Below are 22143 nucleotides of genomic sequence, written 5' to 3'. Positions count from 1 at the left end.
GCAGCTTGCCTCCGGCGGTGCTCGGCACGGTGTGAGGCACCTCCTCGCGATCTTGCACCGCCATGATCCTCCTAGTGACCTCCTCGATGGAGAGCGCCTTGAAGTCGAGGAGCGTCTCGATCGCCAGCACGTCTAGGAGTACTTCTTGGGGATGCAACGTAGGAGCTTCTCCACCGCGTGAGCGCCGATGATGTCGGTGGTCGCCGTTTCGCGCCATCTGCTCCTTCAGGCTAGAAAGGCGAACGGCAAAGTCCTCGACTTGCTCACCGGGGTTAAAGGCGAGAACTTCCAACTCCTATCGGAGCCGCTGTAGCATCGCTCGACGGATGCAGTGGTCGCTGAAATGCGTGGTGGCGATGGAGTCCCAGGCCTCCTTTGCCGTCGCCTTGTTGGCGAGGGAGGCGCCGATCTCCGGCGGCATGGCGGCGCACAATGCCTCCAACGCCCGCCGGTCGTCGTGGAACTCGACATCTCCGAACTTGACCGCGTCCCAGATCTGTCGGGCCTGCATCTTTACCTTCATCAATAGGCTCCACTCATGGTAGTTTGTCCTCGTGAGCATCGGCCACAGCGTCCCTGCTCCAGAGTCGTGGTAGACGGTCTGCACCACCGGCCGCGCCACCGGCGAGCGGCCACGGCGTCCACGGCGCCGCTCTGGTGACGGCGACAGAGGACGACGCCCTGCTGGGCTTCGTGACCCGCCGACCGGCTCCCGCTCCATCTCGGCGCGTAGCGCTGCAGCCATGGCCATCGCGACTTGAGCCGCAGCCACTGCCTCAGCGTCAGCAAGGCGCGTCGTGCGGTCATCGGCTCCTGCTGCTGCTGCACCGCCAGGGTTCCTCACCATACCGACAGCAGTAGCAGCGGCGTGTGCTCTCAAGATTTGGCTGTTGGTAGACATGACTGCTCACCGGAATCTAAAGAACCTAGGCTCCGATACCTGTTGTTGGCCAGATACCACAAGATGGATCTCAGATCTAGATCGGATCTGGAAAGCCAGAGGGCAGCTTGGCTTTGGCCGCTTGTAGGAATTGAAAATGCAATTGGATATTCTTTACAGTAGCACTGCCCCTGCTTTTATAGGTAAGGGGCAGAGGGCATCTACAAGAGCATCTTCTACTTTCCTACTTTACAAAAAAGTAAGATACAAGTGTCGACACTAGGCTTATCTATCAACCACGTCCAGTACATACACATATTCTTGTTTGATTTCCATCCACAGCTTTCGTGGCTGGCCAAAAAACCTGAATGAAGAGAAAATAAAACTGAGAAGACCATTTTTTATATATAAGAAAGGAAACGAAAAAACAGGCAGGAAAAAGTCTGCGCAATTAGCTGTTGCATTAATTAAATAGACAACCATTGCAATTGTTAGACTTCCGTACGCATAGTACTTCAATTATTCACGGTCCTGAAACACGGCCTCTCTCGGCAAGTATCACTGGCTCGGCTCATCCCAGGAATGCAATGCAACCTCCCATGTAAAGTACAGCACGTCCAGTATGTAACACGGCACTGGAATTTTCATGATCTCAGTTCTTGAAAAGGCAGAGCTTTAGACAACGCATCAGCAAAGTGATGTAGCTGCAACCACCAATGCAACCCCATCAGATTGCGGAAGAGCTAGGCCATCGGATGCAACCGACGGCGATAGAGAATTTACTGTTGGCGACCTGGCCTTAAGAGTTAAGCCACCTCCCGTCTCTACAGACTGACTGTTTGGGTTCGCCTTGATGGAGAGGAGACGGTCAGTGAAGCGGTGGCAATGAAACTAAAACAGACGCTGAAGAACGAGCCACATGTCCACCCCAACCATCCTGATACTGGAATCAGAATTGATGATGAGTGGATCCAGCTGTGCATGTACGTACTCCTCTTCCTTTTTCTGCTTCATTAGCCTGTCCAATCCAATATTCTTTTTTAACCACCTCTTAGTGTAGCCTGTCTAATGATCTTCTGCATGCCGCCATGCGTACTATGATATCGATGGATGGCCCGGCCCTAAGTTCACTCCCAGCTTAGCATGACAAATAACCTGATTTACCCTACTATTTTATTCCAGCTCTATATGTCTCTAGGAATCCGTTGTCTCTATAGGTATAGGATGTACAGACTAGTTCTGCGTTGTTGCAGAGGAGCTCCGCCAAACCGGCTACGGCCTCAGCCACTAGCAGCATACTACAAGTAGTTCCTCTGTAAGATCTTCCCGAATGGCCCGTTGTTCACTGCCTCCACCTGGTGTGTCCGATCCATTGCAGTTGATTCAGCAACAAGCCCAGCATTTCAACTCTATGGCCATGCCTACACTCACATTGTTCTTGTGTATACGATCATGTTCTCTCAACCCTATGTAGATCCACTTGGGTTTCAGTTTACTTCTGCTCTTTAATTTAGACCTTCAGTAATACTTGATCATGACGAGCTGCTGGCTTGCTAGTTTTTATCCGGTCATGTACCTACAATTAAGTTTGTTCCATATAGTATGTTGTGCAAAATTAATGGAGGCAGAGGCACACTCATGTCCTGTTATCATCGTTTTTATGTCCTATGTTTTTTTTCTGATGAAAAGCTTATCCACCCAACGACTATGCCGACCACGGAGCCTGCCAATAAGCAACATATGACTCTAACAGAGTATTGCCACGGTGCTTATACACATGATTTAAACCTGTCATCATGACCTGAAGAGCCCATGGGCCACCTGAGTCCCAATACTAGCCGCTGTGAAGAATCTTTAGCGCAATGGTCCTCTTGAAGAACGTCAAGCGAAATTCCAAATCTTAGAAAACCTTATAAGATGAGAAAGTTGGACAAGTGAAAGAAGGACATGATTGTCACCGGAAATTTTTTCTACGCGACACCGTCAATTGTGCGACATCCTATAGGTGGTTAAGTGGTTAACACGTGTGCGTGCAGCGATTCACTTGCAGTTGAGAATACGCATGAAACCATGGGACACAGAACGGCATAGGCCTACGGGGACATGCGTCAGCTGCTCATTGGATGTCGCACCGGTGCCTCATGCGACGCCGTCGCATAAATTTTTTTTCCCTTATCACCACACCTACTTAAGACACCGCTGCTGCCAAGACCAGCCTTGGGGCAAGCCAAGATGATCGGCTGGGCTACAAGTTGGGGAAGCGATAGGGGCCACAAGAGAAGACTAAGACGACTCGCAAGCCCAATTCGCATTTCGCAGGCCCAAAGTGGAGGAAGAAGTCTTGGCCCCCGTCTCCCTGAATGGCTTCCCTGAGCCTGGCTTATCACTTGTGCAGCCATCCCAACTTGAAGAACCTGCACTGCCGGAGCCTGAATAGGCCCTAAGCCACCCATCCAAACAGCCCCATGCTCTTCTCCAAGGAAAGCAAGGTTCGTAGGATGGTGACATAATGAGATGTTATATATATGGCCTCTAACAGCTAGTGCTACAAGATGAGTATATAATATAAGTCATATATACGGACTCTATCTTTAATACCGGGCTGCAGCCACGACTGTGCAGAAGACGTGGACGAGGCCACGTAAACTTTATACAGCAGACAGTGTGGTCGACAGAAAATGCTTGTTTTTATTCCATTATCACTAGAGAATCAGTTTATTAAAACTGGCTGCTGGTTCACACTCCCTATAGCAATTGGTGTTTATTGCCATGTATAGTGCTACAACCTTCATAATCTTTTATAAGTCATGGGTTGACATGACACGGTCTTCCAAATTATAGTTTGACCATTTGCTTATTTTGTATTATATTGTTTAGGGTTATAAACTTATGATAACCGGATAGTATATATGATTATAAATCTAGCCATATCATATTTGTATTAATAGGTAAAAATGGTTAGCCAAATTATTGAGGGATCATAGATTTTTAAGTTCTAGGTATGCGTGTGCGCCATAAAAAAGAACATGGAGGGAGTAACGATGAAGTCATTGTTTCCCAAGACAAATCAAATTTTTGAGTACATATTTCAGTTGGTGTTTGCTACTAGTAATTTAAAACACAGGGAGTAATCAATAGATCTATATGTATGGAGGAATCAAGCGGACTTGACCGCCCCCTGCCTCCATGTGTTTGTCTCTCTTGTGTAATAATATTTGGTCTTGAAAGAAGGCTGACAATTGCCAACTTGGTGCGCCAGGGTGAGTTGGGAGGTCATTCATTCAGGACCAGAACATATCTTGGCCGTAGATCGAACCTGGTATCCAGGAAATGGCTGGTTCTTGGAGAGGAAGAAGATAGAGATTGTATAATGTTCAGCGGAGCCTCCCTCGCCTCTTCCCTATTAACATCCATCATAGCTTTACTGCTACTTGTACTCGAAGGTTGAGGTATTAAAAAAAAATCCATTACAGCTTAACGGGCTTCAGGTACTACTCCATTGTGCGCCCGAGAAGAATGGATTTGCATTCCTGGGCCTAGCGCTCCTCCTGGGCTTCTTGTGGCTATTATCAGCTTGGACTGTAGTGTGAGGCGATATAACATTTAGGTACAGCAAAGACAAGCCCATTAGTTTGTGGTTTGGTTGGTGTCAACTGTCCAGAGCATTGTTCGCCCCAGAAAAACAAAGCATCCAACCGTGATTTCTTCGATGACCCAGAATCATTTAACCAGTGCCACTGGGTATTGGTTAGTCGCTTTGGCGTTTCGAACAAGCTGAGTCCACTGAAGATAAGTCGTTTCGACCTTTCTCTTCCATCAAGGAAAAGGAGGATGGTGACTGCCAATTGCTTACAGTACCTAACAGCAAATTAAAGTAGTACCACAACATGCACAAGACTTGCTCGCCGTCCTCATCATTGTGAAAGAGAGAATCGCATGCCTTTAATTATGCCAATAAGGATGACGGGCCTGCACCTTTATTTGCTCACTTTGACCCAACGCACACCTAAGGAATATGGTTCAAATTGTCCCCTGCCACCAATTAAAATGCCTGACAGTCACGTCACTACTGGAAACCGGTAATTTGCCGAGTGCCTGCGGCACTCGGCAAAGCCCGAAATACACTCGGTAAAGGCTTTGCCGAGTGCCGCACTCGGCAAAGAGCAGTCGGCAAAGAACCCGTCGGCAAAGGTTTCTTTGCCGAGTGCCACATATCGGGCACTCGGTAAAGCCTTTGCCGAGTGTCACGTCAGCACTCGGCAAAAAAAAACCGACGTCAAATCTGACGGCCTCTTTGCCGAGTGCCACCTCAGCGGCACTTGGCAAAAAATTTTTCTTTTTTTTTGAAAATTCTTTGCCGAGTGCCATACTCTTGCACTTGGCAAAGAATTTTTTTTTTTTAAAAAAAATCTTTGCCGAGTGCCATGGCTCTGGCACTCGGCAAAGCTAGGAAATTGGGTCTCTGCTTCCCAGCTTTGCCGAGTGCCATGGTCACGGCACTCGGCAAAGCCCTCTTTGCCGAGTGTGGCACTCGGCAAAGAGGGGAAAAATGCTATTTTTTTTGTTTTTTCCTTTCCATCAGCGCAAACAAAGAAATCACATATATATCAACACACAGCACAGGATATATCACATACACATCCATATTCCATCACATACACATCCATAACCCATCACATACACATCCACCATCCATAATACATCACATATAAATCCATTGTCCATAATCCATCATACATTCGCATCATCCATGACAATATCCATCACAATATATATATGTCTCTAGTAGTAGTCCAACATAAGGCTAAGTCTAACACAAGTCCATGCAACATGAAAAGAAACAAATAAACGGTACCTACTGCCAGCCTCCCCACCCGGAGTGTGAACTGCCACCTTGAGGAGGGCCAGTTGTCCACCCGGCCTGTGGAGAAGGGCCACCTTGAGGAGTCAGGTTCGAACCCGCCGACTGTTGCTGCATAAAGGAGAAGCGAATTCATGAGTATCTACAGGAGGGCCGCACAAGCTAAAGGAATAAACAACCATATATACTCACCGGAGTCCCTACAGAAGGAGGAGGAGCCACAACTGGAGCGAGCAGCGACTGGGGCACGACCACACCTGGCAAGGTCTGAAGGCTCGCCATGAAGCTGAACATGTCCTGCAACCTCTACGTCTCGGCCGCCCTCTGGGCTTGTACAGCCTCCATCTCCAGCCGATGGGCCTCTGCCTGGGCCGCCTGCTGGGCCTCCAACCTCCGCAAGTCGGCCTGCAACATTCCACCCGCAATGTTTAAACAATGCAAAGGCAAGGTAGATGTGTAAAAGCAATGAACGACGAATAAAACAGTACTAACCTGGAGTTCCACCATCTGCTGTTGTGAGCTCTGCTGCCGAGAGCGTATGGGGAGGGAGGAGCTCGTGCTCCTTGCTCGAATCTCGGCGAGGTTGGGAACAGAGGCGGAGTCGACTGTGCTGTCCGCCATCCAGTACCGGCCGTGCTGCTTCCCTCCTCCCAGCCTCATCAGGAGGTCTGTGTCTAGGGGCTGGGTGGCCGGATCGAAGTCCTCCCCATGGCACTCGTGGGCCGCCGAGGTGTACTCGCTAAGCTTGCTGTGGACGCTCGCGCTGGTGTACGCCTCGGGCCCGTCCGCTGGGTTGTAGGTGACTTCCGGGGCCGTCGCCTTGCCCTTGTGTGCCAGGGCGTACGCCATGAACTCGTTGCATTCCTGGCCTTGGTGCGCCTGGGACTCCGAGGAAAACACAAAGATGATTACAAGTAATGAGAATTGAGCGTTAGAATAAATAAATAAAGATGAAATCACAAAGAAGATTACCCATGTCTATGCGTACGCGCTGAGGCTCCGGTTGCCTTGGTGGTGTGGCGCCCCACCCATCTGCAGGTGGCAGTCCCGACGGATGTTGTGCTTCTCCGCCCACTTCTCCGAGAGCCACCTGTCCACAATGGCCTCCCAGCAGAGGCGGTGCCTGGCGCACCAATCAAGACATTGTTGCATGCCATCAAGTTATTGATATGTCAGAAGATGAAATGAAGCCTACCTATTCTTCATGGAAGGAGTCAGTATTAATGTTTCGTACTTACCAAGAGATACTGCTCCTTGGTGAGCGTCCTGGTCCTGGCATCGGCCTTCCTCACCACCTGACCAAGGACGTCAGCGCTGTAGTTGATGATGCACTAGAGCCGCGTCTCGTAGTACAGGTCCGAGAGTCGGGACCAACTAATAAGATTGGGGTCTTTTTGGCATGCCCATGGGAGATAATAAACTTGCGTGGCCTATTGAGCCACAATATAGACATCCTCTCCTTGATAGACAGAATCCTGTTGAATTTCGACTTGTCCAATCTCAGGGGCTGTTCTCGTGACATTAGGATCGAACCAATGGCATTTGAATACGACTTGATTAGGAGCTTTGCGACACTCAAAATTGAGCTCGTATATTTCTTCCACTATGCCGTAGTAGTCGCGCTCATCGATGCCAGGCGTACGAACTCTGGTATTCGTGGTTTTCTGATTGGGCCGACTACGCTCGTAGTTTCTTGTGTGAAAGCGATAGCCATTCACATCATAAACGGTGAATGACTTGACCTTGTAGGCGAAGCCTTTGGCAAGCCCTTTCAACTCAGCATCCATATCCGCATCCTTGCGGGCCTGCAAGGTGAGGCCGGATAGATCGTTACATTACTCGCTCGTAGGAGCAAAGTGGGATGCCAAAGATTGAACGAGGTAAATTGGACGGTACCTTCGTATCGAACCAGGATATGAAATCGGGCACACCATCTTTGAGAAGACTATCTTCTTCTTGAGGGGAAGGAGCCCTATTCCCTCTCCAGTATTTTTTCAAAAATTCCCTGAAAAAACAAGAGATAAGGGGGTTCGATAGATGGAGGATAGTAACAAGGGCGTATGTAACAAGCTCATTGAGAACTTACTACACATAAGGCTTCACTTCGTCAAGGATCAACAACACATACAGCATGATAGTGCGCCACTCATCATGCTGCGAGGTCTTGGTGTCCGATGAGCTTGCCTTTCCGAGTTGCCCTTTGAAAAGGCTGAGGTTCGATGAACTCTCATCCGCGTTGTAACGAGGGGGACGATTGTGCACGCTGGGAAGGCCATCCTTATAGTATGCTGTTGTGAAGTTTGACACCTCCTCTAGAATGAATGCCTCTGCCACAGAAGCCTCAATTTTGGCTTTATTTCTACACTTTTTCCGAAGAATCTTTAGACATCTCTCAATTGTATAGCACCAACGGGCCTGCACGGGCCCCCCCATTCATGCCTCATACGGTAGGTGCAAAATCAGATGCTGCATCGCTAGGAAGAAGCCGGGTGGGAAGATCTTCTCCAACTTGCAGAGCAACACAGGTGCCACTTTCTCCAAGTCATCAATCACGCCCCGAGATAACTCCTTGGCACAAAGCTGGCGGAAGAAATAGCTCAACTCTGCCAGCACGCGCCACACATGCTCAGGGACGTATCCCCAGGTCATCGCAGGAAGGAGCCGCTCAATCCATATGTGGTAGTCATGACTCTTCATCCCTAAGACTCGCATAGTGGACAAGTTCACTCCCCTACTCAAATTCGCCGCATGCCCATTAGAGAACATTAACGTCTGGATCCACTGCAGTACTTCCTTCCTTTGGTCCTTTTTCAAGACGAAATCGACTGGAGTCCTTCTCCATTTCTTGTCGGGCGCGGGAGGCTTCATCACTTGCTTTGGCCTATCGCACATCGTTGCAAGGTCTAGTCTAGCCTTAACGTTGTCCTTTGACGTATCAGGAATGTCCATGAGTGTTGCAAAAAGCGCCTCGGCGATATTCTTTTCTGTGTGCATTACATCAATGTTGTGTGGAACAAGAAGGTCATTGAAATAGGGGAGCCTAGTGAAGCCCGATTTATGAGTCCACTGGTGTTCCTCACCATATCCAATAAAACCACCTTTCTCTTTATCATCTTTGAGAGCCTCTATCTCAGCATGGACCTCGGCACCGGTCATCATCTGAGGTGCAGGGTCGGTGACTTGAACCCCTTTCCTAAAGTTCTTGACGTCTCGTCTGAATGGATGGTCAAGAGGGAGGAATTGACGATGTTGGTCAAACGAAGAAAACTTGCCACCCCTCTTCAGCCAAGTGAACCTCACAGCTGTCTTGCATATTGGGCATGGGAACTTCCCGTGAACACACCACGCGCAGAATATGCCATACGCCAGGAAGTCATGCAGGGAGTAGTGGTACCACACATGCATTGTGAAGTTCTTCTTTGTAGCTCGGTCGTATGTCAGTACCCCCTTTTCCCAAGCAAGGATCAATTCATCAATGAGAGGCTCCATGAACAAACCCATCTTGTTCCTCGGGTGTCCAGGAATTATCAGTGACAAGAATACGTTCTTGGGTTGAAACATGACGCCGGGGGGAGATTGAGGGGGATCACGAACACGGGCCAACAAGTGTACGGGGCCGCCAGCAATCCATAGGGGTTGAACCCATCTGTTGCCAGCGCTACACGTACATTCCAAGCCTCCTCAGCTTTACCATGATGTATGCCATCGAAATGGGTCCATGCATCGCCATCCGATGGGTGTACCATCTTGTCAGCATTGTATCTTTTGCCATGTTTGTGCCATGTCATCTGTTTCACGGACTCCTCTATCATGTACAGCTGTTGGATCCTCGGTATGACAGGAAGGTACCGTAGGACCTTTGCGGGGATACCAAGCTGTTCCTTCTTGCCATCACTAGTGTCGACCTCCAGATACCTAGAGGATTTGTACTTTGGACAGTGCGTTGCTTTCTCGTGATCTTTCCTAAATAGGACGCAACCATTCGGACAAGAATGGATGTGCTCATACGGCATCTTAAGGGCACAAAGAAGTTTCTGTGACTCGTACAAGTTCTTCGGCAGAATGTGACCCTCCAGAAGCAGGGATCCAACAACTGCCAACATACCATCAAAGTTGTCTCGACTCATGCTACACTGCAACTTGAACACCATTAGGCGTCCAATGGCATCCAGTTGCGAAACCATTGTCTTTTCATGAAGGGGCTTTTGTGCCGAAGACAGCATATCGTGCCTCCTGAAAGTCATCCATCCAGTCTGCTACCCCCGCATCTCCATCAAAAGCCTCGAGGCGTAGTCTCACCACCTCATCTCTAATACGATCGGCTTCACCATGGTGGATCCAGCAGGTATAGTTTGGCGTGAATCCATACTTGCAAAGATCTTCCCCCGCGTTCTTCCTATTCTTTCTTACACGGTTGTCACATTTGCTGCAGGGTCACGGCATCCGACTCGACCCTCTAGGAGCCTCGCCAAATGAATGCTCCAAGAAAGCATTAGTCTTAGTCATCCATTCTAGGGTCATACTTGCGTGGCCCGTGTACATCCAATCACGGTTCTCCATCCTCTGGCATATAAGCGAGTAATATAACCAGCAATTGCATCTGCACGGCGTTCCTACCATCTAATAGGTGAGGATAGGTCCTAATCCCACCCGCGGATGCGTAGATGAGGTCAGTTTCAATGCTCCGCTCCTATCCGAGACAGAATTTCGGTAGCACCACCCCGCTGTTCTCCCGATACACGTCCTGCAAGGGAGAGTGTGTATCCGGAGAACAACAGGGAGGTGATGCCAAAAGTCTGTCTCGGACCGGAGCGAACCATGGAAACTAAAAACATCTACGCATCCGCGAGCTGTCCAAAATACGTGGACAATCCGAAAGAGATACGGTCGCAGATATGCAAAGATCTGCATACCTCCGACCGTATCTCTTTCGAACGGGAGACGCCTAACTGGGCTACGTGACCGTATAAAACATGCATGCAAAGGAGGAGGGGGTTATACCTAGGGTGTTGGTGGAGTCAGGCTAGCGGGGCAGTGGCGTGTCGGTGCAAGTGGCGAGGCGATGCGGTGCAGGTAGACCAATAGTGCCGACGAAGATGATCGAGGTCGCCGAGTCCCTCCCACGGGTCCTTCTCCTACATAAAAAGGCAATAGGTTAGAATCCATTGAAAATTTCAGCAGCACCTCCCCTGTACGGGGAGGTTTCCAAAACCTGCAAGAAACATAGGCGCGATGGCCAACAACCACATATATACCAAACATAGGCACGAAGGCCAACAAACATATATATACCAAGACGAGCCATGTACTTTAGTTCTCTTTCCATGCAGATGAAAGTATCGAAGTAGTACAACAACAAGTACTACTACCACTACAACTACTACCAACACTAACACTACTACTACTAACACTACTACTATCACTACTTACTACTAACAAAACTACTAACACTACTAACTACTAACTACTACTACTTACTACTACTACTAACACTACTAAGTACTACTACTGACTACTACAGGTGTAGGGCATACCTTCACGACGAGAATGGCAGCGACGAGGGTCGGCGACGACGGCAGGGACGACCGCAGCGGCGTGAGGGTCGACGGGCCTAGGCCGGCACCTTCCTTCTCCTCTCCTTCTCCTTCTCCTCCTCTCTTCTCCCCTTCTACTCTCTTCTCCCCTACCTCCTCCTCCTCTCTTCTGCAGTGGCGCGGTGGCCGGGGCGGCGCGGGGTGGCGCGGTGGCGGGGCTAGGGTGGCCGCGGTGGGGTGGCGCGTGGTGGCCGGGGCGGGGTGGCGCGGTGGCCGGCGCGGGGAGGCGCGGTGGCCGGCGGCGGCGGCTGAGGGAGAGAGAGGTGAGAGGGAGAGAGGAATGAGAGAGCGAGACAGAGAGTCCGCCGGCCGGGCGCGGTTGAAGGAAACGGCGGCTTTGCTGAGTGCCATATCGGCGGCACTCGGCAAAGTCAATTTTCTTCGCCGAGTGTCGTGATCTGGCACTCGGCGAAGTTTTAATAAAATTTCAGCAGCTCTTTGCCGAGTGCCAGCTGGGCAGCACTCGGCAAAGAATTTACTTTGTCGAGTGCCAACCCTAGGCACTCGGCAAAATAATTTTTTTGTTTTTGTTTTTTGCCACCAATTTTTTTTGAAGCTTTAGTACACTACCATAAACAACATGTTTAAATTTGGGACATTTTCATTGCCTTTTGGCATATTTCTATAGTTTATTTTGTTTTGTTGAATTTTTCCAGAAAATGTAAAATTGAACTGCAGGTGCATCGAATAATGGATTACATTCGTTCAAAAAATGTTATCCTTGTTTCTTAGTGTAAATTTAGGCTAAATCCAGGAACTGTCTCGAAATTTCGATCAACGTGCTCACGGGGCAACGCCGCCAACCTGCGTGGGAGTGGTTTTTTAATTGTATAAAATGCGAACGAATTCCAAAAATGTGGAGATGTCCTGGTTTGTGAGCATCGTACGTGACAACGTGCTCGAAATTTTTTCAAATTTTTTCCATGGCATACGCATACGATACGGCGACAACTCGACAAGTTTCATGATTTTCGGAATTCGTTCGCATTTTATATAATTAAAAAACCACTCCCACGCAGGTTGGCGGCGTTGCCCCGTGAGCACGTTGATCGAAATTTCGAGACAGTTCCTGGATTTAGCCTAAATTTACACTAAGAAACAAGGATAACATTTTTTGAACGAATGTAATCCATTATTCGATGCACCTGCAGTTCAAACTTACATTTTCTGGAAAAATTCAACAAAACAAAATAAACTATAGAAATATGCCAAAAGGCAATGAAAATGTCCCAAATTTAAACATGTTTGTGGTACTGTACTAAAGCTTCAAAAAAAAATTGGTGGCAAAAAACAAAAAAAAAAATATTTTGCCGAGTCCCTAGAGTTGGCACTCGGCAAAGAGGACGCCGCTGGATGCCGTTAAGCCCTACCAATCTTTGCCGAGTGTCTGCCTTTGCCGAGTGTCATATTTTGCCGAGTGCGGCGCTCGGCAAAGCAGGTCTTTGCCGAGTGCCCGAAATTTGGCACTCGACAAATCACGTGTTTCCCGTAGTGCGTTGCCTAACTTGTCCTAGGAAATTGTGATTTTGGAAAACACTTAACATCTTGTGAATGTGGAGCGAATCTTACAATGAGTACATACATTGGCCACCGTTTCCAGCAGTGTGCCCATGTGAAACGGCGTGACCACAAGAATGACAGGTCAATGGAATAGCTTGTTCCAATGCCTCAGTATCACTACTACTACGGAACAGGCCTTCCACTATCGGTTGCTTACGAATTGGCAGTGATAATCCTTCACTGCAGGTTCCTAACATAAAAATCCAAAAATGATTGGGGGTCCTGAAGAACCGCCAAAGAAGGTCCTTATCATTGCCGGCTCAAGCCACGAACCGGCAGTGATAGGTGGCTCAAACCGGCAGTGATCTGGTTCATAGCTTAAAACGGCAGTGATGTTGAGCCTATCATTGCGTTGTCTCCTCTCGCAGGTGTAGCTAGCTCTTCTTCCTCGGCCTCTGGGTGCTCTTGCAGGTTAGGTGCTGCAGCGTAAGAGTTCCGGGTGTTGCGCCGGGGCCTTCCCCACGTGGAGGCCTTTCTCTTAGGTGGCATGCTGGGTTTTTGCGTGGCCTAGCACTGTGGGCGTCAAAGTTGGGATATGAGGATCCCGACAAAGTTAAACATAGCGTACTGCGAACTCTCTGCGTTGAAGGTTTATTCACGAGGGTTGGACCTTCGCATGTCCAAGCATGATTACCGAGAAACAACTTTTCTAGGGGAAACGAGCCAAGTGTTCTTCTCTTCCGTCAGGGTTCACGTCCCCATCTAAATGTGCACTATCACGAGGGCTTTTAGGACTTTCATATACACAGCCGCCTTCCCAGCTGGGCCCTAGTTGAGCCCTCGTCTCGGCCAATCAGATTATCCGATCTAGTCTTGATACCCCTGGCCCAGGGCCCCCCTTCTCCGAACCTTGCAGAACCTTCGGGTCGTGATCGCCGAGGGCTCCTCGTGATTTCGTGGCGTGTTGTCCTCGATCTTCGCTCAAAGGTCTCCGCCATCTTCGTGCGAAGGATCTTCGATCCTCGTCGAAGGTCTTCCTGGGCCTTCAGCGGTGATTCCTCGTGCGGCTCCCTGAATGCCTTCGCGCGTAGGTCTCCACCGCCTTGGTGCGGAGGCTCTGACTCTCGATTTCGCGAGGGCCCTCCTAGGACTCCAGTGGTAACTTCCTGTGCGGTTCTTCAAGCACCTTCGTTGTAATACCTGCAGCTGCTAAATTGAAAACAAGGGGGTCAGGCGTGGTCAGCGACCCTTTGTACTCAAGGCTTTGCCCCAACAAGATCCTTAGACCGGGAGTAGGCTGCTCGGCAACATTTTCTTGTTGCCTCCTAGTCTACAGGTGCGTGTTTTTTTCCGCCCCCTCTGTTCATAATCAATTGTTTGCCTGTGGACCGATTCTAGCAAATGCCTGGTGCTATAGATGAACTCTATATAATACTTGGAACTGTAGACTTATTTTATGTATGAATGGACTTTAATATTTGGGCTTTGGTCATCTTTGGATAACATTTTAGACTCTATCTTTGTTTAATATTTATTTAGGATGGTGTCTTTGTATAACATTTGAGACTACATGTGGTGAAACAGGCTATTTGGACTCATATATCATTCAATTGGTACTTTACTTTATAGTTTTATTTTGGCTTGCAATCTAAAATGGTTTAGAAATTATGTATGTGTCTTCCTGAACAAAATGAGCCATTTTTTATAAATTTTGTCCGAAATAATTTTTGAATCGCCGATAAATTTCTGATATATCCGATATTCCTGTTTATCAGTGACCACTAAGATTTTTAGAATAACAGTAGAGTAAACCTTGGATCATATTACTCCCTCTGTCAGTGAATAAATAGATTTCTAGAGTTGTCTTAAGTCAAACTTTTTAAACTTTGACCGGATTTCTAGAAAAAAAGTAATGAAGCTGTTTTGTTGTGAGAGAAAAATACTGTTGATTCTAGCTGATAAGCCGGCTGATAAGTTCAAGCGAACAGGCCCAAGATTTATGATATCAAATTAGTATCATTAGATTTAGTATAGAATATATTTTTATAAAGTTTTCATTTTTCATAGATGTTGTTATTTTTTCTATTAAGTTAGTCAAACTTAAAAAAGTTTGACTGACACATATTCCAGGAGTTGATTTATTTGGGGATGGATGGAGTACATATTTATATATTGTAATACCCTAACTTTTGCATATTTTTGGAAATAGGAGAAAGTGATTAATTCTGCATTTAGTGGGAATTTGAATTTAGGAAATAATAATTTTATTAAAAATAAAACCAAATATAAGGTCAACAACAATGAGTGTGCATTCATGCTGTTGCACAATATTTTGTATTGCTTGATTTGAAGTCGGATTTAAAATTGAGTTGAAATTGTATTTTGATTTGCTTTGGAAAAATTGGAAAGAAATAAATCTCCTTTTTCTTTTCTTTCCCTTGCTTTTGGCCCACTCGGTTTCTCCCTCCCGCTGACCCAGTTGGCTGCTGGCCAACTCCTCCGCGCCAGCCTGGCCTTCTCCCTTGCTCACTGCCTCGGCATGCTCGGCCCAGCACCGTGCGCCCTTCGCCCCGCTCTCAGCCGCTGCCAGCACGGGCCCGCGCGTCAGCGCCGTCCCCCTCCTCCCGCAACCACCCATGTCGGTCCAAGCCGCAACCGCCGCCGCTCCTGGCGTCGTGGGCGCATCGCCCCACTCCCCGGCCTCATTTAAAGTGAGCCGTGACCCCCGCGCGCACCCCTGCTACCTCCTCGCGTTCGCCAGGCGCCGAGGAAGCCACAGCAACCGCCGCAGCGCGCGCCGGGATCCGCCGTCCGCCTCCGCGTGGTCCGCCATCTCCGAGCCACCGTCGACATCGTTTTCCCCGCTGTGAGCTTCGCCGTTCTCCCCTCTCTCTCCCCGTGCAGTTTATTTCTTGTTTCATGGCTTTTAGAGCCGTTTCGCATGCGCCCGATAGCTCCCGGCCCTCGGCCATGGCGACCGTCGCCTCGGCCGCGTCCTCCGGTCGCCGTGTCGGCCTGGCCGAGTTCCCCTGCTCCCTCTCTTTCTCCTGGTGCCCTCGGTTCTTCGAACCATGGCACGTGGGCCGTGTTCCACGCGCGCCGGTGACCACCTCGCCTCCGGCCATGGAGCCTTGCCGCCGGAGTTACTGTTCTGGCCGGCGCCTCCCTTTCTCTCTCCCTCCCATCTGTTCTGAGCCACCCATCCATGATCCGACGGACCAGAACGTCCGATACTCCTTCGCGGGTAGATTTGCTATAGAGCCCCCCTGGTTTCACCTATTTGAATCCGCAGTCCATAGCACAAATTCCCGAGTATGCTTTCTCCTTTTGAAAACGTAAAATATACTGTTTTAGTCCAAAATACGTTTTCAGTATTTACAGAAATGCCACTTAATTTGTTTTGCTCATAAAAACTTTGTTTTAGCTCCGATTTGACCCATTCAAATTGCGTTAGCTTCGTAATTTCATAATCTACTTGTTAGTACCACTGTTAATCAAGTTTGCAATTTTTAAATTTCATGGTTAGGTTTAGTTAAATAAAGTGCTATAGGAAACCCCGTTTAACTCATTACTTTCGCGTTTTAGCTCCGATTTTCGTGAACTTCGCGTTGTCGTGATCGTAGCGAGACGTAGATTCTTTTCATAAACATTTTATCTTGTGTTTCTATACTGTTGGTGTACTGTTCTAACTGTAGGATTGTTTGCTTTGCATGAATGTTCCTGGAATGTTGTGTGTTATCGTGTTGGTCGTGTTCAGACGGTGAGGAGAACGTTGGAGATCAAGAGTTCTTCAACGACCAATAGGATCAGCAGGAGTTTGCTAACCAAGGCAAGTATAGCATGGGCCTACCTTGATGTCCTATTCACTTTAATCATTCACTCATATGCATGTGTCTAAATTTGATAACCATAAGGACATCCTAGTTATTGGATGACATGTTTCCTTGACTCCTATGGGTTAATTGCATATGGGTAGATTGCTAGTGCTCTAACTGAACATGGTCTATACAATGGTTAATGGTTCTATGGAACTAAAAGTAAAACATGATTTATAACAACTGATCCATAGGGCGATGGTGCAAATGACTTTTGATCATGTTGCTCTTGGCCCTCCATGAGGACTTATCTGTCGGCAAAAGCTGGGACTGACAGTGCAACTGTGAGAGTCATATGGCTCTGACTTTAGCTCAGTAATAGGACCTTTTCTAGCTTGTTAGAGGTTACCTTTATGGCGCAAAAGGGGCTTGCCACGTTGGGTATAGGCCTGCCTCTGTTCCTATGTGTATAGCCGCGATGGATATGTGCCATAGGAAAGGGGGGTACCTACATCTGCCTGCCGAGGAAACCTAGCGGCCCTAACTTGTTAGAGAAACCTATAAAATGGCTTCATAGTGTACCCTGCCCGCTCACCTTGGCAGTGATATGGGAGTAATTAACCCGGGCATATGGGAATCATGACTCGCGGTTAATGTGCACCACCTTTGCAGAGGGTTACAAACTGTTATAACAGCCATGCTCACGGTCACGAGCGACCCAGAAAACTCACAGAATAATTGGTTATTTATTGTTGTTCGTTTATGATGGTATATGATGATAATATGATGCAAATGATTCTGATATCTGATTATGTGGGTAAATAGGAGCTTAAGCATAACCTGATAATACTTGATAATAAAATCTTGACTTACTAAAAGTGCTAATTGCAGTAAACTTGTGTCATCCTTTTTGAGCTTCATAACCCCATGTTATCTTGTTAAGTACGGGAAGTACTTACGCTTGTTTACTTTCTATTTTGGATAAAAATCCCGGATGGGTAACAGATGACAATGTGTATGAGGAGTTTCCTGAGGATTATTAGGCTTGTGGTCAACCAGTTGACCTTCCCTGTGATGGTGTTCCACGAGAGAGTTATCTTTTATTTTCCGCTGTGATGTGTAAGACTAAGTTATGTTATTATCGTGATGTAAGATACACTGTGATGATACTCTTTTATAATTTGTCAAGCTTGTGTGTGTGACTGATCCCTAGGCACACATGAGTTAGTGCATTCAATTTTATCCTTAAAATTGGGTGTGACAAATTGGTATCAGAGCCGTGTTGACTGTAGGACGCAAGCCTAGTTAGAAATGGTCGTTTTAGCATCTTTGCTCCTCTGGTTTCATGCTTACTGTCTCATTCTTGTTATTTTACTAAAATATTAATGCTTTTATACCTTAATCTATTATATAAAATTGTTGATTCTAATTCTATCTCACTTTAAATCTATAGATGTCTCATAACCCGAAGACTACCCGCCTCAGCACTGCAGGCTACCATGCCTTGTTCACCCCACGTGCTCCACAGGCGGAGAAGGAGATTGTGATCATCTCCGATGATGAGGAGATGGCTACCCCGACACCTGCACCTGCTCCTACTCCAGCTGTTGCACCTGCCTATCCTGCTGTAGCTACCCCTGAGGAGTCATCAGCTACTTCACCTACACCTGTGCCATCCCCAGTTGTCCCTGTGGTGGATGAGGAGATAGGCTAGAAGTGCAAGTACTACTTCAAGCCAGCCCGGATACGGCCTACTACCACACCCTCCTCACCCATGTGCTGGATGACTATTACCCCGATCTGCACGCCTCCATCAGCTATCATTGTGTAGAGTACCAGCATCCTTTGGAGGCAACCTTTTGGAAGGTAGAGCTGGTTGTCACCGCATGGAATGATATAAAGAATGGACATGAGGTGGAGATTGTCCACCGTGCCACTGCCAGGAGGGCCCATGCATTGGATGGCATGGAAGATGCAGCGCAGGACGCCTACATCTACTACCATGACCGTCGTTTTGAGGCCATGAAGGAGGATCGTTTTAGGTACCTTCCTCGCAATGATCATGAGGGTAACTGGCAGGTCCTGGCACCACCAGAAAGTGACCCAACTCTGGAAGCAATAGTGCAGCATGTCCATACCATGCAGGGGGTAGATGAAGAGGTCAAGGGAGAGCTGTGAGCAACGCAGAGGGCCGAGAGGCGCCTCCAGAAGCAAGTGGGTGAACTTCATGCTCAACTTGGGCTGCCACCAATCTACAAGAAGAAGCGCCGGTCGTTCACCATGATTGACACCGCCCCATAGATGCTAGGTGCCTTGTTTTAAAGCTATGACGTGGTTAGTTCGTGTTTCATATTTAGTCTTGTCTTGTCGTGTGAATTTTAGTGAATAGATGTTTATTATTGTGAACTTTGATGATTTGGAGTTTGGTTGGTTGCTGGAAGTTTGTTGGCATGTCCACAAATTCCATAGATTGGAACCTTAAATTTAGATGAAATCTTAATACAGATGGTTGTTTTATCTTATCTCTGTTGTGCTGTTTTCTAGAGCAGTCTGTGTTCTTTACCTTGTGTCTCGAAATCTGGGCTGCCAAAAATTCTAAATTTTTGTGGAGATAGCTAGACTTCTGTATCTTTCCAATGCCTCTGGAATCACGTCAATATCTTCTCTGGTTTGTGAGATCTAGCTGTCACAAGTTGATGTTTCTGCGCAGACAGTAACCCAGAACAGATTCGGTTTAGCTCTGTTTTTGACCATGTGTATGTCCGAATCTGTAAAAGTGATCTAAATAAAAGTTGTAGCTGATCTCCTAAGATTTCTAACCATTCTTGGTACACCTCTGTTAGATCTCTAAAACTCGAGTTATGACAGATTTACTGAACTGCTGTATTTGAATCTTGTCCAGAAAATTCTCAGCATTGTTTCTTATCTTTTATAAGCTCTCTATAATTTGGAAAATCTCTAAAATTTTGCGCATTTGTTGGAAAGCAGATGGCTGCAAGAGGAGGAAGAGGCAGAGGTCATGGTCGTGGTCGTGATGCTCTCATTAATCCACCACCACCGCCACCAGTGACTATGGAACAGTTGATGGGAATGCAAGCGCAGCTGATGCAAGCCATGATGCAACGCTTGGATAACGAGCCTGCAAGAGGACCACCGCCTGTTGAAGTCAGAGACAAGCGTGGAGAATTCATGAAGGGTCGCCCTCCGGTGTTCACCCATGCCTCAGACCCCTTGGAGGCAGATGATTGGTTGCGTGCTGTGGAAAAGCAACTAAACATAGCACAATGCAATGATCTTGAGAAGGTGTTGTATGCCTCTGGTCAACTCCAGGGAGCAGCTCAGGATTGGTGGGAGTCCTTCCAGTTTGGACGCCCCAATGATGCTCCTGCTATCACCTGGTAGGAATTCAAGGACAACTTCTGGTCATATCATATCCCCGATCGACTGGTGGAATTGAAGCAAGAGGAATTCTGATCCCTTAAGCAAGGATCCCTGACTGTGGCGGAGTATCATGACAAGTTCGCACAACTATCACGCTATGCTCCAAATGATGTAGCGGATGATAAGGATAAGCAACACCGTTTCCTCAAGGGACTCTATGATGGACTGCAGCTCCAGCTGATGTCCAACACCTACCCTAACTTTCAGTCTTTGGTGAACCGCGCTATTGTGATCGACGATAAGCGCAAAGATATGGAAGCCAAGAAGAGGAGGCTTCAAGGGCAAGCTTCTGGAAGCAACACCCACCCATGTGCTTATCCCCAGTAGGGTTTTCAACAGAGGAATCAAGGACCAACTCACTAGGGAAACCGTGGTCAGTATCCTCAGCGTAACCAGTTCCAGCAACGCCCTCAGTACCAGCAACAGTATGGTAATCAGCGTCCCCCGCAATAGACTGGCAATCCAGCAACATGCCAGGGAATGCCCAACAATGCTCCTGTGAAGAGTGGTGCACCCAATAACCCCAATGCATGCTACCGCTGTGGAGAAGTAGGTCACTATGCTCATCAGTGTCCAAAGAAGCAGAACCAGCAAAGCTCCTCAGAACCAGAATGGCAATCAGAAGTTCAACGCCCGACCTACCTCACACTGCTAAAGTGAACTATGTGTCATCTGATGCAGCTCAGGAGACGCCTGAGGTCATGTTGGGTATGTTCAGTGTCAACTCTATCTCTGCTACAGTACACTTTTTGATTCCGGTGCTTCGCATTCATTTATTTCCCAAGCTTTTGTTAGAATGCATAGCATACCTTTGTGTGCCATGAAAAACCCCATACTAGTAAATTCACCGGGAGGTAGTATGCCCGCTTCGTATTGGAGTCCCTCAACTAGCATTTCCTTAAGGGGGGTAGACTTCAAAGTGAAGCCTATTGTGTTGAGAACAGCGGGAATTGATCTTATTCTGGGAATGGATTGGATGAAACAACATCAGGCAGTGATTCAGTGTCAGGAAGAAATCTGTTGTTGTGACATCACCCAATGGAGATAGAATCTATGTAGAAGTGGTAGTGCAAGCCTCAGCCAACAGCCACTGTGAACCAGCTAGATGGTGATGCCAATAAACAAGATCGTGTTGTGGAGGAGTTCCCGGATGTCTTCCTCGATGACTTGCCAGGTATGCCACCTGACCGTGACATTGAATTCATTATTGAATTATTACCTAGAACTGCACCAATAGCTAAACGTCCATATAGAATGGGGGTTAATGAATTAGAAGAGCTTAAGAAACAACTAAAAGAGTTGCAAGAAAAAGGTTTCATACGCCCCAGTTCTTCCCCATGGGGGGCACCTATGATCTTTGTGGATAAGAAGGATGGTAGTCAACGGATGTGTGTGGATTACCGTTCACTTAATGAGGTTACTATCAAGAATAAATACCCTTTGCCTAGGATTGATGATTTGTTTGATCAGTTGAGAGGAGCCTATGTGTTCTCCAAGATTGATCTTCGCTCAGGTTACCATCAGCTTAAGATTCGAAACTCAGACATACCCAAGACAACATTCACTACACGGTATGGCTTGTATGAGTATACCGTTATGTCTTTTGGATTGACCAATGCACCTGCATACTTTATGTATCTGATGAATAAGGTGTTCATGGAGTTTCTCGATAAATTTGTGGTGGTATTCATTGATGACATACTGATATTCTCCAAGACCGAAGAAGAACATGCTGAACATATAAGGATGGTCTTGCAAAAGCTTAGAGAACATAAGTTATACGCTAAGCGGAGCAAGTGTGAGTTTTGGTTGAAGGAAGTCTCTTTTCTGGGTCATGTTGTCTCCAATGATGGAATAGTAGTGGATCCAGACAAAGTGCAAGATGTAGTTGAATTGGAAGCCACCAATCAATGTAAGTGAGATTCGTAGCTTTTAGGGATTGGCTGGATACTACAGGAGGTTCATTGAAGGTTTTTCCAAGCTTGCTAAGCCTATGACAGCTCTATTGGAAAAGAATGCTAAGTATGTATGGTCGGATAAATGCCAGGCAAA

The sequence above is a fragment of the Miscanthus floridulus genome, chromosome 9 (genome assembly GCF_019320115.1).
Source record: "Miscanthus floridulus cultivar M001 chromosome 9, ASM1932011v1, whole genome shotgun sequence".
In the NCBI taxonomy this organism is placed as follows: domain Eukaryota; kingdom Viridiplantae; phylum Streptophyta; class Magnoliopsida; order Poales; family Poaceae; genus Miscanthus; species Miscanthus floridulus.
This window is presented reverse-complemented; position numbering follows the sequence as displayed.